The 8,334-nt window shown below is 40.1% G+C and overlaps 1 long non-coding RNA gene across 1 annotated transcript in view; it reads left to right on the forward strand.

The window, feature by feature from the left end:
• Positions 1-8,073, forward strand: part of LOC126298651 (uncharacterized) — a 123,187-nt gene extending 115,114 nt beyond the window's left edge. The window contains exons 2-3 of the long non-coding RNA XR_007552638.1: positions 7,506-7,689; positions 7,938-8,073. This is a non-coding gene — a long non-coding RNA (uncharacterized LOC126298651). The remainder of the gene's footprint in view (positions 1-7,505; positions 7,690-7,937) is intronic.
• The last annotated feature ends 261 nt before the right edge of the window (positions 8,074-8,334 follow it).

The following is an 8,334-nucleotide window of genomic DNA, read 5'->3' on the forward strand; positions in this document are numbered from 1 at the left end:
TCGGCAAGTTCTCGGGCCCATCTTTACCGCGCTGCATGGTGTCGTGGTTGCAAAGGAGGACCTCGCCATGGACGTCGGCAGTGAAGTTGCGCATCATGTAGCCTATTTCGCACAGTTTGAGTCGTAACACGACGTCCTGTGACTGCACGAAAAGCATTATTTAACATGGTGGCGTTGCTGTCAGGGCTCCTCCGAGCCATAATCCGTAGGTAGCGGTCATCCACTGCAGTAGTAACCCTTGGACGGTCTGAGCGAGGCATGTCATCGACAGTTCCTGTCTCTCTGTATCTCCTCCATGGCCGAACAACATCGCTTTGGTTCACTCCAAGACGCCTGGCCAATTCCCTTGCTGATAGTCCTTACTGGCACAAAGTAACAATGCGGAGGCGATCGAACCGCTGTGTTGACTGTCTAGGCATGGTTGAACTACAGACAACACGAGCCGTGTACCTCCTTCCTGGTGGAGTGACTGGAACTGATCGGATGTAGGACCCCCTCCGTGTAATAGGCGCTGTTCATGCATGGTTGTTTACATCTTTAGGCGGGTTTAGAGCCATCTCTGAACAGTCAAAAGGACTGAGTCTGTGATACAATATCCACAGTCAACGTCTATCTTCAGGAGTTCTTGGAACTTGGGTGATGCAAAGCTTTTTTTGATGTGTCTATTTTGAAGAGACTATAGATGTTGCAGCGATTCAAACTATGCTCAACTACTTGTGGGCCATCCTGTAGTGTTTTCATTTTCATAGCAAATTTGACTTACTGGCCGTAGGAATCAGCAATTACTTTAAGGAACACACATTGGTATACAGATAGTCCTTTTCCTCTTGTTTCATTCGCGGATAGAACAAGCAGAAGGGAGAGGCTGCTTACCTATGAGAAGAAATTCTCTCTACTGTGAACTATGCAGTGACTTGCCTAGTGTCCGTGTAGATATAAATGTATGTTACACGCAACACTGAATTACTGGGCCTGATAAGATACGCTACATTTCTGCATTAGTGCTTTTTCCCATTTCCTGCTCAAGAAGAATTCACTGTGCGGTAGGGTAACACGTTCATGGATGACTGGGGAACATCAGATGACTATAATCGGTATACTTGTGCCGGAGTTCTAGGCTTGTTATGGTGTGCAATTCTAGTTCCAAGTTGCGCTAACGACATTCCGAGACCGGCATCGGATTCCTGTTCGGGATTGCGTCTGTCGTCTGTGTCAACAGAACAATACTTGGCCAAGTTTAACGTGAACTACACGTGCCCTCTTACGAAGTAACGATATTGCTGCTCTTGACAGCTAGATTATGGAATATATCACGACCCGGCGTAATAGCACAGGCGTTACACAGCAGGTACACCAGTGAGAAACATACCTTATCTGTCACTGTTGAATTGCACTAACTGACCTGAACTACGTTAGGCCTTATAGTTTCGCGTAGTTCTTTCCTAATTCGTCAGGAAGTTTTTAAATTGATGTTGCAGCTTGTATATAACTGTTCAGTCACGAGTGTCTGAGTTAGACATACGTACTTAGTAGAGAAGAGCTCCATCAAGGCATTGCGGCAGGGATTTCACGAGACATCGGAAGCGTCGGGAAGGCATTTTAAAACACGGTCGTTCACTCGAAGTCCTCAACACACGAAGACTGGTCCAAACTCGCTCGAATATCATTCTCGCTGACATCCGGATCCGTATCGGGTGTCACAGCCATAAATTTGGTAAAACACAATTGTATTTCCCACTTCGGCTGTACAATGTACAGTTATTTATTTTCACGCTATCAGCACATCGCTGAAATCATATGATAGTGTGAAAATAAATGAAAGTAATTGCAACAGAGCGAAAATAAAAATAGGAAATGCAAGTTCTGAATGTTTAGGTTAATGAGTCGATAATCAACGAGCAGAACACATATAGAAAGGTTAGACATCTTACTAATACATTAGGCTACTGTTCATTGCTTAAGCTGGATGTTTCACTGAAATGCCGATGTTTTTTCATGATGAAAAATGTTTTCCCTCAGTTTATTAATGGAAAACCATTTCTTAAAAATTACATGACTTGCAGTCCTTGTAAACACATTAATTTGCGGAGTTTTCCTCACATTTGAAAATGTTTGGTTCAAATGGTACTATAACATTACCCTATGCCACACCATTCTTCTGACATATCCGCCTACCATTGCAGCACCAGTACCTAACTGCTCCTGGAATCCTTATTCTGTATGTCCCATGAGGATAAGAGCTTGACATGGGCAGCGCTATGCGGGTATGGTACCAGTCTATTGCGGTATTACTTGTGACTAAAATTGGAGCGAGATTCTAGGAATCATTAATCTGTATAAAAGACAGAAGGGAATTCAGGAACAAAATTAGGAAAGCAAAATTTATGATAAATGAGAAGAGGAAGAAGGGAGCATTATGGACGGAACAAAGGAAACAAGAGCATAGTCAAAGGATGAAGAGATTTTGGAAAGAGAAAAGGAAGCAAGGAAAGAAATGGAAATTGTGTCATCATGAGATATTTGACTTCAAACACTCTCCATAAAGGCAAACATTATATATATAGGATGAAAGGTAAAATAAAGTATTTCCTTTATTACAACACTTTCAGGGAGGTATTTTCCACCTCTGGATTAGTAAATGTAAATTAACAAAATATTGACGTTACAAGTGAGACATGATTAAAGAAATGGAAGGGGAGTGCTAGCCTGGCCAAACTGCCCAGTTACGTCGTAACAAACGCCTGTAAAAGACCTTCAGCGAGGGTCAGTACACTAGTAAGTTTTTGGTGGAGCGCGTACAACAGGTTCCTAATATCCGCAAGGGCAGCTGTAATAGGACCCATAAAAGAGGTAAAAGCGTCAGAAGATTAAGTCTGTTGACGATGTTCGGGACTCGTTGCTTGTGCAGACGTATGTTATCGACTCTGAGAGGCAGCTCGTAGTAGTTACTGGTGTTGTTGAGGTTGTGGTAGCTGTTGCGGACGCTGCTGCATTAAATGGAGTGACTGTGAACGGACATCGGAAAATTGGTAGACGTCCTGGGACAACAGCCTGATGAGAGTTGTGTGTCGAGGAGCCAGTGAACTGTCAGCATAGGGATAAACTTAGATGTAAAGAATTGCATTGTCAGCGGTCTTGAGCAATCCAAGATTGCCGATTATCGTTGCTTCGGTATACGGACAGAGAGTCATGAGTGGTAGGTTTTTCTTTTACGTTCACTTCAATCTTCATTCTTTCTTCCTTTTCTGTTAATACTGCAGTACAATTTAGTTGTAGAATTTAATATTATGTATCCAACTCGACTTGGAACCATAAGGCGGCGGTGTCAGAAGTACAGCAATAAATAAATAAATTGTTCGGTAAGGTATTCACGCACCGTCATATCGTATAGACAACAGACGTAGTTTTATCTTCATCTTAGTACTAGCCCACTATGAGGTGGTAGGCTAGATTGTAACTTTAGATGGAAAGGGTATTTCATTGTGGCAGTATTCACTGTATGTCAAGAGGTCCAACGTGTTTATTTTGCTCGGTAACGAAGTCACTTATATCAGTGGATTTACCATTTCTATGATGTCGAGAACACTAATGTCAGTTATTAGTAGTTGAGTAACTAACGCCATAGGTATGTCTGTCTGATATTAACTCTCTTTAGCTGCTACAGAAACCTTTGAGCCTCGCAATCAGGAAAATTTTAAATCCGCTGATATAGTTTGGTGTCGTCTTAGCACAGGTCCAGCTGCGTGATAATAGAACAGTTGCTTCTTGTACCCATGTTACCTTTAGTAAGAAGAGCACTGCCAAGGAAGTGTGTTCTAAGCTTAACATGTGTCTAGAAATCACTGTTTAAACGAAAATAGGTGCAACGGAAACAAGTAAAGAAAACATTCACAGCAGAGCCAGTATTTTCAAAACTCTTGTAAAAGAGGTAAATGTGAAGAAAATATTTCAGTGGTGCAAGGCACATGTAGCATTGTGTTCATCGTGAGTTGGATTTTTCAAGAAGAAAATGTCCCCAGTTACATTACTGGAAATGCCCAAAATTGATTTGATGGGCAGGGGAATGAAATGACCCTTTATATTTGTGGCGCTTAATTATGTTGTTATCAGCACTCTTACTAAAATAATGCGAGGTGAATATCGTCAAAACGTCTAAAACATTAAAAAATAAATAAATACAGTCTTGCTTAAAATTGCACTCTCTCTCTCCCAGTCTGTCATGTCCACTCTTCACATTAACACTGTCAGGCAATCTGTAAGAGACTGTAAGTTTGGTCAAATGTTCTAAATGTTTTTGTTTTTAAAACATGAATAATACAAGAAAGCCAAAAAGGACAACACAGGGATAGGCGGCTGCCTTATCACTTACAAGAACATGGATGAGCCACCCCCTCTGCTAATACAATAAATAATTCTCACAAATGTTTTAGGGGACACGTCGAATATTTAATAAGTCTGTCACATTCATTTTATTGTCGGCTAAAGTGGAGAGCAGATCAGTAGGTAACTAAGCCGCTGCTATATTCTTGAATGTAATACATAGTGATATAAATGGGGCATACTGTGATCTTATGCCACAAGCAGCACGCAGGTTAGGATCCTCTATCTGGAGTAAGAAGCCATGCATAATGAGACTGTGTTGTACACATAGACGAGTGAGAAGGACTTCATCGTGTCTGTATGGTTGAAAGGAGGTACTTCAAGGTCTCAGTGTTGACTTTACTAGCCACATATACTGACCGTCACTTGCAGTCATTATGCTTCCCCTCCACGTAAGAATCTGTACCTCAACAGCATGTAGTGTACAGCACAACGAACAACCCATTCATTACGACGTGCCTTCCTGGATGCTACATCTGTTTCGTTCCCCTGAATTCCCATGTATCCTGTATCAAGCAGAATGACATCTTCCCCACTCTCTGGAGACGGAGAAGGACGTCCTGGATATTTTGGAGTACTTTCTCTGACAATGAAGTAATGCGTCTCGCTGATCTCCTCAATCAAAGGAATTTGCTGTACGGACGTATAAAGGTCCATATTTATGGCGCTATCCCAATGATTTTCGATCAGTCTGGAGTGTAGTGAGCTGCAAGAGTTTGATTGCCCGTCATACTACGGTCTAGATCGTCTTATTGTTTCGCCACATCACGAGATTTGTTGTCGACACAGTAATTTTCAAGTTACTTTTCGAACAGAACATTTCCAGAACTGATATCCGGAGAGCCGAAAAGACGTTACAGAGACGGCAGTGGAATCGGCATGTCACCTGCTGTGGTAAATTAAATTATATTCATTTTTAGTGGACATTGAACATAAGTCACTCGAATTTCTGAATAATGGCACTCTATGCTTATAATATTTCTCGATTATAATGTAAGGGTGACAGAATAAAGGATTTCATGGAACTCAAGGCCTTAACTTAGCTGGATCTCCTGTGTAATCCAACAGTAATTTAAACGAGTCATTTATACGCCATGTTTTGCCGGTGATGGCATCTTCTATCAAAGTGTACCGTGAATATACGTGACGAAAGGTTGTTCGCTTTGCCTTTACACGGTGCATTTCGAAGTATTCGGCGTATGGTCGTCGCTTGTATATGTTTCATCACAGAGAGATGCACTTTTTTCCCTAATTAGAAGTAACAAGAAATTTGACACATCACCCTGTCCACAGATAAGCGGATACCCTGAGTTCCAGTACAAAAGCTTTTCACGTGTGAGCAGGGCGGACAAAAAGTAGTTTCTATAGAAGCTGATGATGAAGCACAACCTGTTAAAGGCTGCATTATTTTGCTTTGTTGCACATCTCCCAGTAATTGACAAGGGAAAAACTCAGAGGGTTTATTTATTGCATTAGGCAATAGTGTCTGTGCAACTGAAAAACCAGTTTCCAATGCAACTGTCTAGAGGTACGTCCACCAAGAGAGTTAGTGTAGATTGTTTCAAATCTTCAAAGTCTTTTCTAAGTAGTATAGGCATTTCTGATGTTGCAATTGATAATAGAAGTAAGAAAAATCAACACTCGTTCATAGGATTTGTCGACCTGGAAAAAGTGCTCGACGATGTAAAATGGTGCAAGATGTTCGAAATTCTAAGAAAAATGGGTGTGAGTTATAGGGAAAGACGGGTAATATAGAATATATACAAGAGCCACGAGGATACAAAAAGAGTGGAAGACCAAGAATGAAGTGCTGGAATTAAGGAGAGTGCAAGTCAGGGATGTAATCTTTCATCCCTACTGTTCAATCTATACATAAAGAAGCAATGACGGAAATAAAAGAAAGGTTGAAGAATGTAATTTAAATTAAGGATGAAAGGATATCAATGATAAGTTTCTACGATGCCTTTGTTATCCTCAGTGAAAGTGAAGAAGAATTATAGGATGTGTTGAATGGAATGAACAGTCTAATGTGTACAGTATATAGATTGAGAGTAAATCGAAGAAAGACGAAAGTAATGAGAAGAAGTAGAAATGAGAACAGCAACAAACTTAACATCAGGATGAGTGTTCACGAAATAGATGAAGTTAAGGAATTCTGCTATCTAGGCAGCAAAATAACCCAAAATGGATGGAACAAGGAGGACATAAAACAGACTGGCCAAGATACCCTCAGTTGAAAGGAGGTATGTTACGGTCCCAATGTTGACTTTACTAGACTCAGATACTGTCCTACACTTCCAGTCATTATGCTTCCCCTGCACGCCTTACACTGAGGAAAAAATTTATGAGAATGTGCCTTTGGAGCACGGCATTGTATGATACTGAAACATGGGATGTGGGAAAACCGGTACAGAAGGAAATCGAGGCATTTGAGATGTGGTGCTACAGAAGAATGTTGAAAATTAGGTGGACTGATAAGGGAAGGAGTGATGAGGTTCTCCGCAGAATCAGCGACGAAAGGAATCTATGGAGAACACTGATAAGAAGAGGGGACAGGATGGTAGGACATCTGTGAAGACATCAGGTACTAGAGAGAGCTATAGATGGTAAAAACAGTAGGGGGCGACACAGATCGGAATACATCCAGCAAATAATTAAGGGCGTAGGTTGCAAGTGCTGCTCTGAGATGAAGAGGTTGGCACAGGAGAGGAATTCGTGGCGGGCTGCATCAAACCAGTCAGAAGACTGATGAATACCGTTTTTTTCTTTATAATGAAAATTAAAATCGAAATTATTGTTGGTGAAGAATATCTTCATAACGTAATCCTATGCGCAGTTGTTGAAACACTGGAATTTGGGGTCTAGGCGCTTATGGTTCTTAGTGTCGAGTGTCCTGCTGCTTTGTGGCTGCACAGATGAACGATATTTCTGATAAGATCTGTGGAACGAAATGACGTTTACTGTCAAAGTGCTCAATTTGCACATTTATGAGCATTTTAACACTTATTAATGTTATAATTTCATGATTTTATTCATAGCTATTATTTTCTCAGCAACTGTAGTATTTTATATATTTCGGAAAAATCAGTAGTCAGCTGCTCAGTTATTTTTATTTTGCTTTGCAGGTTTCGACAGATTAGTCCGTCGTCTTTGGAAGCCTACAAAATTTGGAGTAATATGAATCATAAGAACTTGACCATACGTTTTTGTGAAGTATAACAAGGTTACTACAAAAACTTACTTAATATTGGTTTAGCGGAAGCCAAGATCCTTTTCACAAAAGAAAAATGCGATAACATGTCCAAAAATGTAAGTACTGTGTGTGATGATTATAACTACAGATTAATAACTTATAGTAAATGTATCACATTTATGTACACAGTCGGATCGTTGTCCAGCTGGCACCATCATCCTCCATTAATGATTTTATTTCTTTTATTTGCTTTTTATTTTTCGTAAATTTTGTTTCGTTTATTGTTATTAATACTGTTACTACTATTATTATATTACTACTACTATCATAGATACTGTTGTATTGTCTGCCTTGAATTTTGCAGACTACTTCGCGGTAATATAGTCTAATGGTAAACACTTTCAACACATCATCAGAGTACAGGTGGCAGAATTGAAGAGGAAAGAAGTGGAGGTAAATGTTTGTAATCATGGTTTTTGCACTGTCTACCAATAAACATTCCGAAGTACACAAAAGTTTTTGAGTATCAACTAAGTCTCCCTCTTAACAATAAACAGAACAGCAATCCCAATCATGATCTATAACAGAAGAAATAAATGAAGACTGAAAATACGTGTTAAGGATGTGTGTTCAGTATAAGGAGGTAACAGTAACATTGTTTAAGAAACTGCAATATCATGAAAATATTACTGACGTTACAAGAAAAGTTCTTCACGGTTTAAAAGTTTTCAACTCCTTGTACCCAAATGTTAGCAACTCTA

The sequence above is a fragment of the Schistocerca gregaria genome, chromosome X (genome assembly GCF_023897955.1).
Source record: "Schistocerca gregaria isolate iqSchGreg1 chromosome X, iqSchGreg1.2, whole genome shotgun sequence".
Taxonomy (NCBI): domain Eukaryota; kingdom Metazoa; phylum Arthropoda; class Insecta; order Orthoptera; family Acrididae; genus Schistocerca; species Schistocerca gregaria.